Raw genomic sequence first — 23,532 nt, forward strand, 5'->3', positions numbered from 1 at the left:
TTACTTCTCAAAAGGAACAATGAAACATGTGCTTTACCACATTTCGACATTGTCCTAGACGCAACCGTGAAATAAAGTAAACAAATCCAGCGTTCCTCAAACTTGGAGTTTGCGAGGCTTCGCCACGGTCTGTCGGTGTCGTGTTCTTCACGTTGACTGCGACGTGTCACGTTGGCTTGGCCGTGCACGTTTTTTTGTTACCAAAGTATTGCAAATATTTAACCTTTTGAACGCTTTCTCTCGCATCAAAATGTGGCATACGCGTCAGCATCTCAACTGGTGAGAAACGAATTTAAACCTTATCTGTCAACAGTAAAATTGCTTTGACAGCGTCTGCCATGACCCCTTTAGTGGTCGTTGGCGTGGTAGGCACGACAGCACACGACCACTTTAGTGGCTCTTGTCGTTCAAAGGGTTAATCGTCGTACACTTACGGACTTTAATTGTTGAACCTGCCCGTATTCACATATTTTAGCAAATGTATTGCATAATCCAAAAGAAGACTTCTCAGTCAGAAATTTCTGACTGAGATTTTTGAACATTTCGTAAAACTGAGTTGATCTCTTCCAATTAAAACTCTTAATATTAAATTTATAAATCGTGTCATTCACGACGACGCTTGTCGTGAATCGTATTAATATGTTATTAAAGGTTAGAATTGATAAATCTGCGCGTCATCGTAGATGACACGAACTATATCTTTAGGCTAAACTACTAGGTTTTTTCTGATATAGCAAATGAGCAGATGAATCACCTGATGGTAATCAATTACTATTACTCATGGACACTTGCAATACCAGAGTTGTAAGTGCATTGCCGGCTCTTTTGATAGGAAATACCGCGAGCGACAGTTCATTCCACAGTTTCATTTCACAATTTCATTTGTATTTCTTAACTGTTCAAAGCAAATGAATAAAAGTAGCTAATAAAAGCTGATGTTTATTACAATTACGCCTTCAGGGGTTTGTTGGGGTTACCCTGGCGCTGCAGCGCGTCAAGAATGTTCGCCGCGTGGATAACCAACGGTTTCTAACTTTGTCAAGCCGTGTTGCGCAAGCGGGTGGCGTCCTTGGGTGACTCGAGCGCGTGTGGGGCAGTACCAATAAGGTGATCGCTGAGGGAGACAGCTCTATCCTCACTCACTGGATGTCCATGTAAATTTTAATTGTAATTAAACTTTCTACTAACACGCCTAATAATGTAAGTTATTACTAACATAATATGAATGTATTCGTGTCCGGAATAAATGCTTTCATTCATTCATCGGGAATTCATTCATGTTCCTAATTCAGAAAGTTTGAATTTAATAAATGACCGATACAAAACCTAAAAATAATCCAGTTGTATGTAAGATATCTATTGTACGAACGTTCTGGCCTAGTGGGTAGTGACCCTGCCTATGAAGCCGATGGTTCTGGGTTCAAAATTCAAATCCTATAAGGGTATTTTTTGTGTGATGAGCACGGATATTTTATTCCTCTCTTGGGTGATTTATATGTTTAAGTATTTAATTATATATATATTATACATATATATCGTTGTCTGAGTATCCACAACACAAGCCTTCTTGAGCTTGCTGTGGGGTGCAGTCAATTTGTGTAATAATGGCCTATAAATATTTTTTATTGTATTTTATTTATACCTATACGATAGACTAAAGTGGGACTGGGCTGAATGATGACAGATGGGCCAAAATAGCCACTAGCTGGCACCCCCAGAGTAGTTGAGGCAGAGGCAGACAGAAAAAAAGATGGCGGGACGACTTGGATGCGTTTCAGCGGGATCGGCGGGATCTTTCTCAACACAGAGAGGATTGGAACGGGAGAGGGGAAGCCTTTGCCCAGCACAGGATAGGCTGATAATAAAAAATACTTATCCGCAACGCAGGCTTCGTCAGTTGGCTACAAATGCAAATTAGCAACATGCCTCGTTGAACAATGATATCCACAACGGGCTTCCATTAATTAAATAGTTATTCCATGATTGAAAGTCCGATTCAACATTGCTTCACGTTAAAAAAGATAAAGAAATAGCGAACACTCCATACTTATTTAGGGCAAACGATAACAGTGACACACATCGCTATCGATGGGTAGACAAACAAACAAACATATATCTGATTAGTATCGAGACGAATTTTAGGCTACCATTGCATAATCCGTGGCAAGGACGGTAGACTCTAGACTTATTAGTCATAGAGGACAATTCAAAACTAATAGTTATGTAAATATTTCTACGCGTGCCAGCAGACTATGCTGACCTAACACCTACTAACCAACATTGTATTCTTGGAAATAAAGTGTAAACTTACATTGTGATATCAAAACGAGAGGTATATAGATTTGGATTTCCATCAAAGAATGGTCTTTGTACTCCATGTGCATGAGGACCCCTCTCTGATGGAGCCACAAATGATGTCAGGCGCACATGCTATTCGCTTATACTTATGCGTACATAGTTTGGCGCGAGCAAGACGCATGGGTGACTGACATTATTTAAATCATTTTATATTTATATTTTATTTTATTTTTTTAACACAGTGCAAGCTCACAGTACTACACCAATTCGCTTACACACTAGAAAAATAGATGTCAGGAAAATAAAAACATACCAACAGATAAAATGTCAAGAAAAATAAAATTTACATTTTGATGTCACATTAGAAGTTTGAATTGATATCATAGGTTCGGTGACTTTGTTTGGTGGTAGTAGTTATTCATTTTATTTATTATATTTCTTTTACTATAACAAATACAAATAAAAAATTATTTATTTCACAAAAACAGGTATTACAATATTAGTACACTATACATCAGTGACCAAACTAGGCTGAGCCTGTATCTTGGCCATCTGCGAGTACGGTTTATGATTAACAATAAATATTTAACAGAAATTTAAGTAGTCGCTAGAAGCATAACATAAGTAAAACAGGGTAACATGTTAGAGTTCAAACTATAGGACGTTGTTGATATAGATCACAATTTTGAAAATTTGAATATGAATATGAAAATAGTCCGACCACACTACATTTTCACATCAAGTGCAAGTAAGTTGTATGCATTATCAATATCAAGTTTATGTAATCTTAGAGTGCTCAAAGTCTGCTAGTCCTTTCAGCCACAATAACATTCTCACAACTGATGTCCACTGCCTTGTACGTGATCACCGACGTTACTAGACGTCTTGACATACAGCCACCGCGCTCGGGGACCTTTGCTGCAAACCCTTTGATACATATAGAAGTGTCCTACATGAGCGATCTCAACACAAAGAGCAGTGAAATCCACAAGGGTATCAAGAAAACGCAGTCATCCAAACTAGAAACGCCAACCCGTCAAGTCTAAGAGATACGAGTATTAAGGGTTGATATTTAGATATAATTAGGAATTGTGGTTGACTCATCAGAAACAGTAATAAATCATTGGCAACAAATTTAGACTTGAAAAATGGAAAAATAGATTTCACGAAAGATTTTCACCGAAATAATAATGAGAACTTATGCTTTTGACTGGCATTGAAGGTATAACCCTTTTCGGAGCAACAATGAACCTATTTCAGAACATGAGAAATGAAATAATAGTTTGTTGCGGTACCGTTATGAAAACATTTCTTTCAGTAGTATAAATCGCCTAAATGAAGTAAATATATTTTCTGTAAATATAAACTAAATAACTTAAATCTAAATTTAACAAAATTAAGTAAAAATAAACCTACATATGAAAATTCCCCCGAGGTACTTCCCCTATGGAAAGGTGCATATAAGGCTAGCTATATTTCTTCGCTGGATAGCAATGCCTATTCTTTTGCCTAGGAATGAGCCCGCCCTAGGGTCACCCGAGGTCTCATGTAGTCTTGTTTTAAACGGAAAAGCGTAAATTACAGTAACCGTTTTGAACCTTTTTCGTTCCTCTATATAACACATTTATTTCTAAAAAATACAAGTAAGCCAGGTAACCAGTTATCTCAGTGGGAGTGCGTGAGAGTCTGTTCCCTGTTTCCGACGCACTCGAGATAAAATTCTTTAGATAACAGGCGACTTGTTTTTCATGTTGCTGAAGTTTTTATAAGTTTTTCAGCGGTGTTTACTGATTGGATTTACCAACGTGTTTCTGTTATAATTTTTAAGAGGGGAGGATAGCTTTGCGATCCAAACCGAACGTACGTACAGTCGACCAATTTGAATCCTAGGCCACTATAGAACCTTGTCGGTTTAACTACTCTATACATGACATGCATCACTCAATAAGCACTGTCGTAGAAGTCATATGACATGGTTCTATAGTGGCCTAGGAATCAAATTGGTTGACCGTACATTTTTGATGAAATTTTCATTTCGGGAGAAAACGGTTTCCACTAAGTAAACATTAACAAATCTCTTGATTTTGGTGACGATCGCTCCAGCATAATATATTCTAGGTTTATAGGTTTCGCTTTAATAAAATAAGTATATAGTATTTATCAAACAAACGTATAAAATGTGATTAAAAATTGGTCGAATTGAGTCCTTTGTTTTATAAAAAAACTATGTTTTTATTTAAAGCGTACGTACGTTCAGTTAGGATCACAAAGCTATTCTTCCGTTTTAAATAATTAGCTTAATTAAAATGTAAGGACAGGTACAATCACAATTATTCAATTAAATAGGATATATACCTACTAATAAGTGGCGCTGTCTTGTGTCGGAGGCCAAGTCTCATTTTGGGTCGCTGAGCCAACGGAGTAAGTAAGTAAGTAAGTATATACCTACTACCTATTAATTTATATAGACATTTATAAATTAATAGGTAGGTCAAAACAATCTTTAACATCGTAACACAACAGCAATTTTCTTAGTTATCTTTTAAGGGTCATTCTACATTTTACTGCAGTTTTTTTCCCCAGAAGCAAGTATTTGTTTTTTATATTTGTAAATTATGTATTTTTTTAAATTGTATATCAATTATTATGCCGCATTAACGATACCTTGTAACCGAAGTAAAAAATATTTTACTTATCACGTATTAGTAGCTAATGTACTCGTACGTAATGTTCGTAATAACACGTATTACGAATATAAAAATTTCAAGAAGTAAAAGGTAAAATGACTACCCGCATTCCTTATCTCCGGTGGGAGCTTCTTGTATACCTACTTTTAGTCCTACATGTGACATAATTTTTTAGAAATTGACAGAATATAGAGATTTTAAGTTGATTATTTAATCTGATAGAATGTTGATAGATAGTAGTTGAAATGATACTGTCGGAGTGATAGGTATTGCGTCTGAGTGCGCATTGTTTACTCATGCAATTTATCTAATTCTATTTTTATGGCCGTGAATCAGCCTGGCGATGAAGGGACTCTCTGCTTATCATTGTTATGAAAATCAATACTTTGTAAATGATTTACAATTTATTTTTTATAGTTCCATCTTCTACAAGGATTTGGGAATTTGAGTCGATGACTGATAGAATAATATTTAAAAAGCGGCCAAGTGCGAGTCGGACTCGCGCATGAAGGGTTCCGTACAATTTAAGACGTATTAAAAAAAAATCTTCTTACTAGATCTTGTTCAACATTTTACCACTTTGGACACAAATTTTACCACTTTGGAAGTGTCTCTCGCGCAAACTATTCAGTTTAGAAAAAAATGATATTAGGAACCTAAATATCATTTTTGAAGACCTATCCATAGATACCTTACACGTATGTCTGATGAAAAATTTTTTTTTTAAATTTTATGACTTATTTAAAAAAAACTACTCACTAGATCTCATTCAAACCAATTTTCGGTGGAAGTTTGCATGGTAATGTATATCATATATTTTTTTTAGATTTTTCATTCTGTTGTTTTAGAAATTACAGGGAACACTTAAAGGGACACACACAAGGTTCTCTCGCGCAAACTATTCAGTTTAGAAAAAAATGATATTAGAAACCTCAATATCATTTTTGAAGACCTATCCATAGATACCCCACACGTATGGGTTTGATGAAAAAAGATTTTTTGAGTTTCAGTTCTAAGTATGGGGAACCCCCAAAATTTATTGTTTTTTTTTTCTATTTTTGTGTAAACATCCTAATGCGGTTCATAGAATACATCTACTTACCAAGTTTGAACAGTAAAGCTCTTATAGTTTCGGAAAAAAGTAGCTGTGACAGAATCGGATAGACAGACGGACATGACGAATCTAATAGATATTTGCACTCCTAGCAGTTACATAGTCGAATGTATGGTAAAATTGTTCACTATATGAAATTACGAAACTACAACTTGGTACCATTTCGTACCTTGTCACTGTGACAATCATTATGAAAGTCGCTAGGGACCACATACTATTGTCACTGTCACGAGGTACGAAATGTTCCTTAAAGTTAAATTCCTTGACCATCCATGGTTCCCTGGTACTACACGTAGGAGCGCATTCATATCGATGCTTTAGTCTCGATTTTCTGCGCTCTTAGTATCTTTACATAAACTGACACCATAGATATACTTATAGGAGCTATATCCACACAAAAACATAATGTTGGCTATACCTATCTGTATAACGTGTACCTTGATTATCTCACACATAATAATATGTTTTCATGCCCTCATATATTTATGTACAGGTACCAGGATCGCAGAACAAGATAGCGTTATGATTAAGCATGAGACTTGACGCTGGTGGCTACGTAGTTTTATACTAGGTGTGCATGAATTTTAGAGAACTATTATACCTCACCAACGTAGGTAGATATTAGATACTAATGTTAAGCCAGTTACGTGTAGTTTTCGATGCGTAAACGTAAAACGTGCTTTGCGCAATATATTTATTTTTAAATACTAGGAGTTCAGAAATATACAAGTGTGACATGCGTAAACTGTAGGCCAGAGAACGTTACATACGATCATATAGTTACAATATCTTTAGAATCTACAGCAAATTTTGCTTGACTTAGAAATCTCATAGATTCTCGAACCCCATAACTGAATGGTTAACATGAATGTTTTTTATCTTCGTAGTTAATCCGAAGTGGAAGGGTTGTTATCTCAGTTGCAGATTATATCGAAACTAATAGAAGTATTGGAACTCAATACCTGTAAATGCTGTAAAGATCCCATATTATGTTATTTGCGATTTTGAAGATGCACAAATAGTGCTCTACCCTATTATAATTTGTATCCCATAATCCCACTGGCAAAAGCTTCCCCACTCTTCCTGTTGTCCCGGATTAATGGTACATATGGCCTATCAAAATGGAGTTCAAGTTATCCCATCATCAATATGATCTGCCGGATCCCCTGAACGAATAAAAATAATTTTAACTATAGTCTGGCAAACCAATAGTTAGTAGAAAAGGGTGGCATAATTGAAAAAGGTCGAGCAAGGTTTACCACGAAACCGGTTTTTCGTACAAAATGGTTTATTATTTAATTTTTAAAGGGAAAATCTAAAATAATACGAAGTTGTTACCTTAACACATGATTCAGTCCTCCGTAAAGATCATAAAATAATTAAAAAATATTGAGCTATTTCGGGGTTTACAAAAAACCGCTTTCAAGCCCTGAGGTTAAGTCCCATACTTGAATTTCGCGCTTTTTTAACTGACACATTGGTGTGCCAGACTACAATAATTAAGGAAAGGTTCTAAATTCGAAAATAAAAAATACTATCCACAGGTTACCTTCGAATAAAACAGGGAAGATACGCATTACGTTTATCTCGCGCTGCGCTGCGCCGGCGCACTTTCACTCAGTGAACTACCGGGGGCGTGGCCGCGCGCCCTACATTCGTTACGTCACGATGTACGAAGCAATGTCACGATGCGATGCGTTTTTACGTCGCGATTTACGCGCGATTATTTTCGTACGCAGACAATTGTTGACGTTTTTAAGCGTTGTTATTTTAAAACTGAGATTGTGTGTATTTTTGAATGTGTAGGTTAATTTATTTGGTGATTTATCAGATATTTAATTAAACTCAGTCTACCAGTTGTCATGTGTGTGATTTTCAATTGTTTTAACTCTGTAAGTAATATTAATAAATTGGTTTAATAATTCACATTGTTATATTAAGACTGTAGCTTATTAAAACAGCCTGTATTCATTAATCATTATCTATGTAAGCATTTCAATTTGGTAAGGGTGGAAATCACATAGAGTCAGACCAAGATAAGTTAGCAGCGATTTTGGCAGTCCAGACAGTGTCAGTGTTATTTTAAACGTCACACTTCTATGAAATTATGACGCCTCTAATCCTGTCTTACTACTGTCGGTTAATAGTACGCACAAAATACAATACTATCTAATCTCCCTATGAATGTACAAAAGGTGACAGATAAAAAGAACCAATAGAATTTCAGCAAATACAACTTAACCGATAACGAAAATATCATTTTTGGACCGAGTTCATATCGCTGTCTATATATAGCTTAGTGTTTATTTTTAGCATGCCTAAAATATATTTGCGTTTGGATCTATTACATCATGATAACAACTAAGTGCCTATTTATAGATTGTTACGATAACAAAATAATTAGTCAGTGTGAGTGAACAGTTTTTCTTTTCACTTTATCGAAGAAAAACTGTAGGTTATTAACCATATTTATTACTCATACTTAGTTAAAAGTAAAGCTTTCATCTTTTATTATTGCCTATATATTTCTATAAAATAGATAAGAGACAATATCTTCCTGTTAACAGTAAGTATTATAACGAACCCTTCAACACACAACCGTATCTTTCTTTTGACATACATTCTCATTCATGAAAACGACTTATAGGCATTTCGTCATATTCGTTACGTCATACCGCCTCCGATCATTCATGATTCGTGGATGCATTGACATCACGGTGCGCGTACGCACTTCGACATTTTGTTCAATTTTTGTTAGGAGTTAAGTCGAATATTTATTGAGATTCTTATAGAGTCACCACGGTAACTCTGCAGTTGCAGTGTGTCAATTTGTTAATGTCAATATTCTGTGAAAATCCTCATTTTGTTCTATTAATATCGGTACAAACTTATGCAGACTCTAGTATTTATAATAATAACAAATCCAAAACAGATAAAAATGTTTAACGTATGAAGAAAATCTGCATTTATCCGTACTTTGCAAGAAAGCCTGTGGATTAGAGAGGGGGATATCGCTTACTGACAAAAAACAATGGCGGTTAATCTCGACGATGCGTATAAATTAATTCAAATCAATGAATTAAGTAGTTTTAAGTAATTTTCGTATCATTTACCTAATTGACGGTTTTAGGAAGTTCATATCTGGTGTGTATTTAGTATCAATTTTGGATTTAGTTTTATCTTTTACTAATTTAGATAATTATGTAATCGTTCATGCATTATATTCAGATGAGTAATTAATCATTAATGCATTAGGCGTTACACATGATAATAATTGATGTGTTATACAAAGTAGGTGACTTAATTATATTAATTAATCTATATAGGGAGCGTGCATGAACTGTAGGAGGCAGCACAGGAGCTGTCAGATTTTTGGCGCGAAGCGTAAATGTGATGTTTATTGTTCCGATGTAGCCCACAAGATGGCAGAACCGTCTATGCACAAGAAAACACTTGACGTGTAAATGTGCATGTTTATGGTTCCGATTCAGACCACAAGATGGCAGACCCTCCAACGCGCACGGTCCCTATTGCATTAATCCACCTGTACTTAACAAACAAACGATAACAGTAATGCAATTTTTTTTTTATCAAGCAGATATATATTACAATTATATTAAAGGAAAAATTCACCGCTTCGGGGAAACTCGAACTTGCGACTATTCAGATCACCGGTCGGATCGTTCTTAACCAACTGAGCTACTGAAACTTACAAGAATCGTGCGAATCTTTACATTTTTTTTAAATATCACGATGGTGGCAAACAAGCATACGGCCCGGCTGATGGTAAGCAGTCACCGCAGCCTATGGACGCCTGCAACTCCAGAGGTGTTACATGCGCGTTGCCGACCCTTTAAAAACCTTAGGGACCTTTATATACCTTAGGCATCATCCCATTTCTTAATTTGTTTACTTTAATATAGAAATTAACAGTCATACAAAAACAACTAAAGGAATTCTCATTCATATGACAAACTAATTACTTACAACAAACGACCATGTTATAATTTCTACAAAAAAAACTGAATACTCTCACGCGACCCAAGGTCATAGAAGTCGCGCACTCTGTACGCGCATCGAAAAAAAAATCACACAACGAGTTCATTGATCCCCGAAACCGGGCATTGCACTCGCATCTGATGCACTCTGATAGTGCCGAGCGATAAGCTTAGAGGATGAAAGAAAAGCGGCAAAATGGAAGAGTTGAAAGAAAGCATGGAACGTTGGTGAAAAGTATTTTTAACAGTTTTCGAAAAACAAAAGATTATTCGTGTGTATTTTTTGTTAGTTAAGCGATTGCGCCGCCAATCATTAATTAATTTCGATGTTCTTTATTGTTTATTATTTAGGTGTTATCTTAGAGGTGGTCTGGTATCTTTTCTTTTAAAATATCACAAAATGAACGCAGTAATGTACAAATATTAGATAGTCCTATTATTTAAATCATATCCTTAAATTTCTTTCTCGCTAGTTCGAAATAGGTATGTTACTCTAACGTCATCTGCAGTGCGATTCGGGGTTAATGAACTCTAACATTGTATATATATTTGCTCCCAGCTTCCGGGAGTACCTGATATGACAAGAGAATACTTTAGAATGTATACATTTTTATGAAGTTTTATAATACTTGCGGTGGTTGTGAGTTTATTTTTTGAAAGCTAGTTTTGAGTATGAAGCAAGCTCGGTTCTCTATACAAACGTAGTTACGTTTCATTTTAAAACGACTAGCTATATTGCTCTGAAACTGTGTACTTTCAATAGGAGAAGGTATATCTATGTAGTACTGTAATTAGTTTATTTTTAGCTTCACATACAGTGAATTTAAGTTTTTCATACAACTCTAGTTTTGCTCTATTTAGTTTGTTTTATTAACTGTAGCTTGTTAACCAGGCAAGTGCGAGTCGGGTTCGCGCACGCAGGGTTCCGTACCATTAATTATAAAACCGGCAAAAAAAATATGTTTGTTGTATGGGAGCCCCCCTTAAATATTTTTTATTCTGTTTTTAGTATTTGTTGTTATAGCGGCAACAGAAATACATCATCTGTGAAAATTTCAACTGTCTAGCTATCACGGTTCATGAGATACAGCCTGTTGACAGACGGACGGACGGACGGAGAGCGAAGTCTCAGTAATAGGGTCCCGTTTGACCCTTTGGGTACGGAACCCTAAAAACTAACTACAGGCATAGATATACCTCATGTCACTGTAGATGCAAAGTTTCATTATAAATCAACACATAGTTTTAAAATGAGAACGAAACCGTTTGTATGGGAAGGTGAAATTTGTCCGAGCTTGTCGGTAATCTTAAGGTAATATTTTAGATATCTATTTAAATGTAAGCAATTTTGTGTTACAAGCCAGGAATGCCTATGATTTTATTCTGAAATTTCCGAAAACTTTACCAACTTTTGTGAAACATTCCGCAATTTGTACCCTCACCAAGTTACGCGGCCACTGCATCAACTCAAACGCAGTGCACCTCGCTTGTCGCTACGAGGGAGATGCATTTTGAATTAGTTTACGCAGTAGCTAACGAATATAGTTAACACCCCTATAATGGAACAGGCACCAGTAATGGGATGGTATAGACAAATCCTGTAAAAAAAGTATTTACCATCAGTTTTTAATCGCTGGCAAAATTTTACGATAAACAAGAGCCAAAGACCTGTTTAAGTTTAATTTTTCACTGATATTTGTTATTTTGTAAATGGTGCCATACATTCCATGACTGGAGCAAAAAAAACACAGTTTTAATTGGACAATAATATTGAAACCAATTGCAGAAGCTTTCATTAAATACATAGAAAACATAAAGGACGAATTGGACATTCAACTTTTGAAGCGTTAAGCGGTAGAAATTTTACAGGTCGACGGTGAAATATCAAAAACACTCCAAATTTTCTTTTAAATGTTCCATGATTGGAGCCGTTGACATATGTCAGTGTTAAATTCGTGGTAAGGACAAGGTGCGACCTCGTCAAAATGCCATCAATATGAAAGCCGCTAGGGATCTCATATTATTATAACTGATATTAGTTATCACGTGGCCTGGCACAGAAATCTTCCTTGGTCTTAGTATCATGTGGGCTCCTTATGGACAACAAATGTGCATACATACATATAATCACGCCTATTTCCCGGAGGCCCAGGCAGAAACCGCGGATTCCCACTTACCAAACACTTGCCCTGTTACTTGCTGGTCTTATTGGCTTTGCACTTGCTTGCTTGGATTTCCCAAATAAGATTATAGGGAAAATATTTTGGTAAATTAATTTTATGCCTATTATGGTTTTGTATGAAAATTTTCAATTTAGTGCATTATTGTCGTTATTATTTCCGCGACTTCGTTTCCGTGATGATGAATAAAAGCTATCTTATGTCCTTTCCCGGGCCTCATCTGCATACCATATCTATATACTTAGCGTCAAATAGACAGAGTTACAGTCACGTCTGAAAATATTGATACGAACAAAGTCCTAAAAATATGTATACACGACCTTATTGCCCTATATATTAAGGTGTGTACATATTTTTGGCACTTTATCGTCTGTATCTATATTTTCAGACGTGACAACGTACAATCGCATTTATAAAATGGATCTATTGTAGGGATTAATATGGATATTGGAAATAATTAGTCGTAAATGGTTTACGGTATAAAAACTTTTTTATTTCTCATGCTCTGAAAGTGGGTGTTGTTCTAAAAGGTGTGCAGAAAATGATACGTTTCTGCTCTAGAGCACTGTTCTTTCTAAGTACATTTTTTTATCAGTAAGCAATAAAAATGTTGTTTTTTTTTAAAATGGCATTGTTGTACAATTTCCATTGTTATAATCATCTCCCCATTCCATAAATAACGATATTTTTACCTAAGTTGTTAATTGAAAGTACCCTCAAGAAATACTACTAGAGTCTGTGCGGAAAGAGAAGAGTCGTAGAATGTATTGAGCCCAATACATTCCACGACTCTTCTCTTTCCGAAGACACTCTAAACTTTATACACAGCCATGTTTTTTTTTAAATGCACATGTACTTTACTTTCCTCGTATTTGAAAAGAAAAATAGAGTGTTTAACTTGAAAGGCAGTATTTCAGTCTCGGACTATTGTCGCTCTCAATGCGTTCGAGCGCCAAACTACCCCAACAGAAATGGGTGCCTTTCATCCCTTGGTTAACAATCTACTATTCTAAGATGAAAATAGGCTACGTCAGCCACCTGAGAGCTCACGATCGTCGCTCTCACTAGCCAGTACAAACTCAGTCGCTGAGGTCGAAACCGGCCAGGACGGGATGATGATGATGATTCTAAGACACTTGCAAAAATATCAAAGCCGTTATCCAACTTCCGCCTGACCTCCGAAAGATTTTAGATCATCATCAAAATGTGTGTCAGTGGTGTCAGTGGTCATTATTGACATTTCCCGCGCGCCACTTTCTATAGTCAAGTTTAGGATTATGTAACTCAGTGGGACATTGGGTCTGTGGGTCTTGCATAAGTTTTGGAGTTGCATAAGGTGTGAAAGTCGGTCGCAATGCTTCCGCGGTTATGCAAGCGGCACAGTTCTTGCTGAGATTTTGGTGAGCGGATTTTATTGAGAATGGCCTGATTGGGAACTGGTGGAGAACGAGTGGCTATGGCCTGATGATCGCTTACGGCATCGTCTTTAGTGAACCAGTTTAGATACCGTAAAACTTATAGACCAAAGCTCCCAGTATGGTCCAAAAATAAACTATATTTTTTTCATTTAGGTGTGTTTTTTAATCGACTTCAAAAAAGGAGGAGGTTCTCAATTCGACCGAATTTTTTTTTGTATGTGTGGTACTCGATATCTCCGAGAATCGTGAAACGATTTTCAATTTTTTTTTTATCGAACGGGAATAACCCCGAGATGGTCCCGTTGGCACCAAGTCTGGGTCTGATGATGGGATCTTAGAGAAATCGAGGGAACTCTTCAAATGTTATAGGTACATGTATGGGGTTTTTGGTAATTTTTATTTGAAGTCGGTTTTATTTTTTGTTAAAAAGTTTTTACTATACACCCGGCTGGTAAAACCCGTCAGATTTCAACCACACATTCCCGAGGTCGTAAGGAACAAAAAATATGATATGAGTTTAGGATAAAGATAAAGATAGTTTATTATTCAAGTAGGCATATTACAATGCGCTTATGAACGTCAAATATAGCTACACCGGCTCTAACCCTACGCCTCTGAACCGATAAGATTTAAATCCCCCCTCAAATGGAGGAGGGTATCCCCATATGGACCGGCAAGAAACTCAGCGGGACACATCTTTTCAAAAAATTGCATCTTATAATTAACGGGTCTCTATTGTTTCCCATAAAGTTTTAAGTCATAATGTATTGTTTGTCCGCATTTTCGTTAGTCATAATTTGGTTTTTCTCAGAAACGCGTAACTTTTCAGGATTGCCATAAAACAAACCTAACCTAACCTAACCTATCTATAGGATAATCTAAGGAAATTCCTGAAAAGTTAACGGTTTCAGAGTTATGACTAATGATAATATGACTATCATTACATTATGACTTTCAATAATTATGTCAAACAAAGGGATCCGTATAATTAACATGCATTAAATAAGAAAAAAAAAACAGTTTAGATTAGATTGGTTTTGGTCAAAAACGGCAAAAAAATATAATTTTTGCCCAAAACAAAGTTTTTTGCGTTATTTCACGACATGTTATTTATTTTTACATCTTGGCGAAAATAAACATCACAACGAACAAGTTTTTTTTTTAATACTAATAAAAATTGGGAGTTTCCTTTAAATGTTTAATATCTGTCAATAGGTATATTTTTTGGCCACCTTGTATATTAACCATACTATATAGTTTTTGATTATTATAAAAATTAGGAGCGGAAAACAAATTGCACATACATTTTTAAATGCATCTAACTCTTGTAATAATTAAGAATTTGAAAAAAGCTAACGTAGGGGCATAGCTGTGGTTGATATACAACAAATTGTGTCAAAATATTTTCAATAATGTTAATATCCAGGGAGGGAAATGACTACGTTTGTATTTCAATGCGATTTCGCGCGGATCCGCCAGTTTCGTCTTAAATACATAGAAAACATCCAAAATTCAGGAGCGAATATGATGATGATGAAAACACGAATAAATGCATATGCCAGGATTTGAACCCGGGATCTCCTGCTCCGCAGGCAGGCTCACTACTACTGGTTGGGCTAACCTCTTAAAATGATTTTCAAAATTTTCGAGGAGAGCTGTTTAAGATGTATCTCGTCTCTTGAGTCCTTATTCTACTTTGGGCCTTAAATACAGCGTCCTATGTGGCTACCATCAGTTCGGCACAGACATAAACGGTATCGAGAACGTAACTTACTTTCTTTGCATCTCGCTCGTACTCGCATATAAGTGCGAGCGAGATGTATAGAAAGTAAATTACGTTCCCGATAGCGTATGTCAGTTTTGACATTGTCAGTGACTCATGGTACGGGTACTAATTGTTAATTAACTGTGCGCCAACTATTCAACTTCAAACATAACCGACAGAGTTGTATTCTGAGGGCCTACCGCGAACCACGTTCGAGGTATTGCCGCTCTGTCGCATTCGTAAATTCGTACGTAAGTGTGACAGGGAGGCAACACGTCGAACGTGGTTCGCGGTAGCCCCTCAGAGATCTTACCGGATGTCTAGTGTCGGACGAGGCTGACATTAGCAATGGATTAAGTACTTACGAGTATGTCATCATAAATATAATTTCCGTGAAAATATGACGTTTATAATATAACTTCCACACTGTTCTGACAAAGTCTACGAAGAGTTATGTAGCTTATATAGATCGTGTCATTCACGAAGACGCGTGGCTTGACTCGTATTTAAGTAGATTTGACAATTCTGCGCGTCATTGTGGACAAACAAACTATATTAAGTTTCGGACGTCAGGAGAATCAGAGGGCCTACCGCGAACCACGTTCGACGTGTTTCCTCCCTATCACGCTTACGTACGAATTTACAAGTGCAACAGAGAGGCAACACGTCGAACGTGGTTCGCGGTAGGCCTCCAGTAGTGGCAGCATGGTTCCATTTTTATCGCTTGTCACTATGCTCGTCACTTTCGCACTTATATAATTGTTAGAACGTGACAGGCTTGGTGAATGGTGACAAATGATAAAGAGCCGACCATCTTGGTTTGGCAAGGACACTACTTGAAAAGCCGTTCTGTCCAACATATCCGTTGTATTTAAAGCTCGTACTCGATCAATTGTGAAACGTCTTGTACGAGTTGTATAGGCTTTCAAATTAGGTGCCAGTAATTTGCAAATAAAATTCGCACTTTTCTGTGACAGTTTTCTAAACTAGAAGTCAGAATTTTCGTTATACTATCTCACGGAAAATGTAAAGCGAAGAGAGTTTAAAACAGAAAAGACGGTTAGAATTTTTTTTTTACGACATTATTACACAATTTTTTTTTTTTTTTTTTTTTATTACAACATTAAAATATAAAATATGTGTAACACAAAACAAAATATTCGCCAAACTGCGAGACAGTTTGTTGGCGATGAGCTCGCTCGTTATACTTATAAAAAGGTACATAATTTTGCACTGTCCTACCGTCCCGGCATGGCCAATTTTTTTATGTAGGTATTACAATTATGAAGTAGGTATAACGTAGGATTGGTGACTCAATACTGGTGGCGCGGGCGCGGGACAGGAGCACAGCGGTGCGTAAAAAACTACCTTAACGCTAATTACTACGTTTGTTTATAAACTAACAACTCGTTATATTTTTACAACACAAGTGGCAAGAGGCACTACAATAGTTGATTTATATGAAGTTATTTTATGATACTAATATTAATGTTAGGTATTTAATTTACTATTCATGCTTTATGGAGTTATCGAATCTGTCTATTAATATTTCTTTAAATTTTTCTTTCAGGCTACCTATTTTTAATTTAGGGATATCTAGCAATATTGGGTATTCATTGTAAATTTTTGGGATTAAGTATTCTTGGGTTCTCCGACCATAATAGTTTTTGGCTGCAGGTTGATACAATTTTACTTTTTTAGATGAGCGAGTCACACGTTTATTCTTTTTCTGTACTTTAAAATCATCTGTATAATACGTATTGATAACATTTAAGTATGTGACTTTGCAATGCACTGGGAGAATTCTACAATATGAGAACAGTGAGTCATACTGATGTTTATACCTATTCCTTGTGTTTCGCCCAACTAAATATTTAATTAACCTAATTTGGAGTTGTTTTATTTGGTCTAAATATGTTTTGAAGGTACGTCCATAGTAACTGAGTCCATAACTTAACAATGCGTCCGCCAGGGCATGATAGACAATATACAAGGTGCGCTTGTTGACTATTCTGCTTAAATGATAAAATTGCCCCATTGACTAAGTCCTACAGTAAGCTCAATAAGGTTTGTGTTGAGGGTACTTAGACAACGATATATATAATATATAAATATTTATAAATACTTAAATACATAGAAAACACCCATGACTCAGGAACAAATATCCATGTTCATCACACAAATACATGCCCTTACCAGGATTTGAACCCGGGACCATCAGCTTCGTAAGCAGGGTCACTACGCTCTAGGCCAAATCGGTCGTCAAATATCAATCGTCTTTGCATCTTATGATATCATAACATTCATAACCCTTAAATTAATTTAAATATTGATACGATTCCGTTTATATTTGTTTGAAAGGTGACCTTTTGAAAGTGTTTTAAAATTCATAGTTCTCTGTGTTTCAGAACCTATTTTAGGTTTTCGAAGATTCCTGTATGAGATATTTTTAAATTTTAGTTTTTTTATGACTATAATTTTCAATTTTATTTTTCTTTTGTTTCAGATCGAGTTGCCGGGAGCTTTGTGTGATATCGTGCATTAACTCTTGAAAGTGACCTACATTAAGGGTAGTTAGCGAAATTATGATGTGATTTATATTTTTTATTGTACACGGATAGTTTATTAGTAAGTCCATCCGCAGTCGATGCTGTGAAGGCTTAGGGAGATAGACTACGCAGTTCTTGAAAAAAAAAAACAGTTATATAAAAAAATGTGTTGAGACATTTATTTTGGCACTATGAAACATAGTGGATTGTTGCCGAGAATAGAAAAAAATTGCTTGATGAAGAAGTTGCAGGACGAGGCTTGCCGAGTCCTTGCAAGAGTCGAGTCAGACGCTACTATAAATTAAATTTAAAATGTCGCGTAGTCTATTTAGCCTTTTATATTGGTGCTTTTATTCTCAATCGAAGGGTGAGCCTTGGTCTGGGGTGTGACTAAGACTAAGACTGACTTTTTTGAGGCTTTTGCCATTTAAAAAGCACCGATTACGTTTTAAAATGTAGTTGTCATGAACTTAGTACTCATGTGAGCGGGAGGTGTTATGTAGGTGAGCTTAGAGCTACATCATTAATTTGCTTAGCTGAATGAACCTCATATAATGCGCCACGCATAAGAGTTAAGCTATCAGTAGTTTTTATACAATGTATTGGTGGCCTAAGGCCTAACAGTGCAAGCTACTTTTTATACGTTAAGCTATGTCCACACCACTACGCTTTTATCTTAATTTTACTTCATCAATCATCTTGTTCTAAACTCATGTAATCGCCATAGCGACGCAAAATAACTTTAGTGCACTTGAAAGACGTAATTTGAGTATAGAAGTACATTGATGTGGACATAGCTTTAGTTTTTTTACATAAAGCCAATTCACAAGCTTTCGACTCATAAGCGAGTTCTGGCCGCAAAGAAGTGATCTCAAAAATGGCGGCTGCACCCGCTGGCTCACACAATCACTGCCATGTGTCTCGAAAATGTACTCTATGGACATAAAAATACGTACTGATTTACGACGTAAAGGCTGCTGTAGATAATACATTTGCAAAGATATGACATTGGGATTCAAATTTAGAGTTGTTAATACATTAATTTTAAATCCCATTTATAGATGTCGCTAGACTCATCCAAGATTTTAAAATTAAGGATTGTAAAAACCACGAAAACACGGAATTGTGTGACTGATTTTTTACCATTTTATGGTCGGAATGAATATTTTTTTAACTATATTGATACATTGAGATGCAATGTAGTTTGTAATATACTAAAGTAGGGTCGACCGAGGCGAATCGGATCACAGGGGGAATTGGATCCAACTAAAAAATCTGATATTTTCAATATTTTCTATAAATTTTGTCAGAGACGTACGGTGGCGGTTTTTTATCTTGGTTCCATTCGCCCTGTGATCTATTTCGCCTCGGTCTACTCTTACAGCGTAACATGTAAATTTGGTTGTAAATAATCTTGAAAAATATAGATGTAAAATTCTTCTTTCTGAATTGTGGCTTCTCAGCTTCTCCAAAATTCTGACTAACCTGTTACTCTTGATACGCCTAGGATTGTTCTTTTTTGAAGTTTATTGTAAAACAAAACTTTATTTTCGTTTAATAACCTTAATTAATGGATATATGTAAATAATAGGAATTTTATCGTTATAGCTAAGCGTAGGGTTAGCAAAGGGCTATTTTAACTATTTTGTTGAGTTCTAAAATTTTTATTCCTAAAAAAGTACCTTCTATTAATTCTTATTTTTGTTAGATTTTATGTATGTTTAAGTATAAAATAAGGATTAAATTAATTATGATTAAATCATTGTTCTACATACTGCCGTGGGAAGTACAAGGTGTATTTATATGAGAAATCGATGTAAATTTTCTAAGCTACTTAATTGCGTATGACGTTACTCTAGTAACATGTTGTAAGCTGCTTAAAAAAATATTTTAATTGTAAAACATATACTTTGACTGCCAACCTCAGTGACGATATGAAATTCATAATTATTAAAAAAGAGACGACGCCGGTCGCCGCAGGTAAGTGTGACAGAGAGCACATTACGTATTCGCGTGCAGCGTGTGTTTGACTTAACTATAAAACTTAGGGTTGGCACTCATTGTAAAAACGGGTCTCGAAACACATAGTTACCATAACAAATCCTACGATTAAAATAAAATGAAGATGGCTACACACCAGTCAATATACTTTCTGTCAATGTTCGGCCCACTGCGCTGAACGAAGTTGCCGCTTTCCAGCTCCATCGAATACTATAGTATTCGTACCTAAATAAGAAAGCCTCAGATTACATGTAATTGTCAGCCGAGGCGAAGACGAAATCGACAAACATTTCTTACTTTACTGTCCTAGATATGTAATATAGGTACTATTACTCTATTGTAGAAATATCCAATTTTTACTACGTTCTACTTATGATATTTCCAGTACAGAAGTTACCCGTAAATAATACCTCTTATAATTATAGCAAGTTTATGAATAATTTGGTGTGTAGCTGTCATTATGTAGTCGCTATACTCCGTCCTGCTTTTACCTACATACATATACGTACATTCAAGAAAAGTGTATTTTATCTACTTACTATTACATATCTTTGTGACAAGTATTCTTGTACGAATTTTATATCATTATTGGAATGGATTTCATATACAACATAAAATTGTTTTGGTGGTGTGATTTGAAAGCTTTAGAGGTCTTGAAATGTGTTCTAAAAATATCTTCTATGCCTAAAGGCTCGTTCAAACTGAGGCTTCATAATGTTCTCTTTATACAAATATTTATAAATAATAACAAAATCAACTAAAAAAACCATTTGAAGATAGCATTCTGATGCTTCAGTTTTAATAATTTTGTTTATTTTATTAAATATTGTTGATTTATTTTTAAATAATTTATGAATCATTATGTTTTTATCTACGTCGTCCAGATGGTGCTAAGAAATGCGAGATCAAACCTTCTTTCTTGTTCTGAGCCAAAGACTTATTTTCTACTCGGGTGTCAAACTATGTACTTAAAAATACACAAAAATAATATAACAATGATTATTGCAATTTTCGTAATGTAAAACGATTGTTTTAAAATGGCTGTAATTATCTTGCTGATTTTTATAATATTTAATACTTTGTTTGAGTAACAACCCTAGCAATTCTCCAAGCATTTGTGACAAATCAAGTTTGTATGAAGTTACTTTTCTGTACCTACGTGTACGTAAAGCATCAGTCATATCGAAAAATTGACTTTATTTTTCATAATAAAAGTGTAAATACGTATTTATAGGACGACTATTTTATGTTTCGTTGCTCATTCATGTTATTGTTACTATGTACAATTTGTTTTTATCAACGGGGCCACTGTCAAAGGATTTTTTAGATGGCGCCAGCGTAAGTTTACCTGTTAGAATTTTGTTCTATGAGATTTGGCTTAAAGAACTAGTCCAGGCCATAAAAAAAAAAAATTGTAGGATTGACAGGTAAAACCTATGCTTGCGAAATGTGTAAAATACTTCAGGCCTTATTATCAATATTTTTTACAGTTTGATACTCTTGTAGTCTGTCACTTGCTTTACAAATTCCTTTGTCAAAATGAATGTAAGAGGCCTTGAATATGTCTGACAATAATGTTAGTGTAAGTGGGTAAACGCCCCTCGATGTTATAGGTGCAATTAAATTTAATATATACCTATTTAATATACATTGTTGTATTTATTTTCATCCCTTTTTGAAGTAGGCCCGATAACCGAATAAAAGCATTTCACACATATCTATATTTCATAACATAAGAATTTTTAAACGTGTGTGTGTGTGTGTGTTTATAAAAAATCCGTTGATATTTGAAATATTAATTAAAACAAAAATATTACTTTGCGTATCTGCGAAAGAATAACGTGCTAGTCAACGTCGTGCACGTTATTCTTTCGTGGATAAGCAAAGTAATATTTTTTGTTTTAATGGGTATGGATTTCCGCAAAGTAATGCCTGATTTTATTCATTATTAGAAATATCGCATCGATATGAGCGTACCTAAATTAGCTCTTAGCCTGTAACGTCAGTCTTAAGTAATATTTTGAATATCAACAGATTTTTGGCTGATCCGATTCGCCCTGTGATCCAACTCGCCTTGGACTACTATAAAAAAATTGCTGATATAAAAAAAAAACCAAATAATAGGACAAAATCGGCTGCGATTTCGAAAGATCATATTTATATTAGATGGGTGATCGCCTCAAATTTTTATTTTGTTTATACACCTGTCATTATATTTGACACAATGTTTACATCAATTGACGCACAGTTCAATGTTTTTAGAAGAGTTGTTTAATTTGCCTTAAAGATGGGGTATTTATGTTACTCTGTAGTCGGGTCACATTGCAGGCATGCACTGGGCCCAAGATAGAGGGGCTTGAAGAGCACTGGTGAAGTGTCCACAGTCATCGTTCCCTCAGCTATGAGGATACAAGAAAGAAGACTCGGTACAAACAGCAATAACATTGTGAAACAGGCCCTTCAGCGACAACCAGTCAGTGAGCAGTGACTGCATATGAAGCCAATGGTCCGGGTTCGAATACCGGTACGGGTATTTATTTGTGTGATGAGCTCAAATATGTCTCCCTAAGTCATGGGTGTTTTTTATGTATATAAGTGTGTATTTATCTATGCAGTCTGGGATGGAACATGCTTAGGTACCTAAAAGATGTCTAATCACTCTCGATTTAAAAAGATCCAATTTATAGTGGATTGGGAATAGATTTGCAGGAAGCGAATTCCACTCCTTAGCCGTAACAAAAAAATGCTCATACTAGGATTTGAACGCGAGATCATCGTATTCATTAGGCGAGGTCACTATTACCCACTAAGCTAGACCGGTCGTAAAATATCGTCTCGTCGTTATCATCATCATCTGAAGCATTACAGCCGCGGGCGGGCCTTAGCCTGGTCAGCCAAATCTCTCCAGTCCGAACTATTCGTGGCTTTATTCTCCAACTTGTCACTCCTAAGGTCCTGATATCCTGGTATACGCCGTGCAACCATCTGAGCTTGGGCCTTCCTACCCCTGCGGCTCCCGTCATTATGATAATTCTTATTATGCAAATCTAAAGCTATATTGCATGATGACTTGCCGTCGAAGACTGTTAGATAACTCCGAAAGCTTACAATCAATCCATAAATAAATGTCTGTCAAGGTAGTCAGGGAGACAATGTGGCTATTCCTGGCCGTCGGAGCTGCCAGCAGTAGTGTTGGGTCCAATGTTGGGCTGATACATTGTCTGGTGTGAGCCGAAATGTGGTGTAGCGGGTCACTCATGTGTAGTAAATGGGTCTCGTATCTTTAATGACAAGCAATATATTTTACGAGGTTGAAGTTATGAGGAGTGCGGTCTATTGACTTGGTCGACGAGTGACATGGGAAGTAGTCAGCAAAGTGGGCAGAGACGTAGTGTGGCCACGTTAATCGTCATGCCGCTCGTCATGCCTACCGCTCCTTCTTTTGTCGGTTTTTTGGCGCGAGTCAAAGGATCGACAATATAAAGTACCTATGGAGCGTCGCGATTAATCGCTCGAGTAGGG

The 23,532-nt window shown here is 35.9% G+C and overlaps 1 protein-coding gene across 1 annotated transcript in view; it reads left to right on the top strand.

The window, feature by feature from the left end:
- LOC133530441 (CCAAT/enhancer-binding protein-like) overlaps window positions 1–21,658 on the top strand; it is a 35,534-nt gene extending 13,876 nt beyond the window's left edge. The window contains exon 2 of the mRNA XM_061868352.1: window positions 17,967–21,658. The gene's annotated coding sequence lies outside the window, so the exon portion shown is untranslated. The remainder of the gene's footprint in view (window positions 1–17,966) is intronic.
- Window positions 21,659–23,532: the final 1,874 nt, after the last annotated feature.

Source organism: Cydia pomonella, chromosome 22, assembly GCF_033807575.1.
Source record: "Cydia pomonella isolate Wapato2018A chromosome 22, ilCydPomo1, whole genome shotgun sequence".
Lineage (NCBI taxonomy): Eukaryota > Metazoa > Arthropoda > Insecta > Lepidoptera > Tortricidae > Cydia > Cydia pomonella.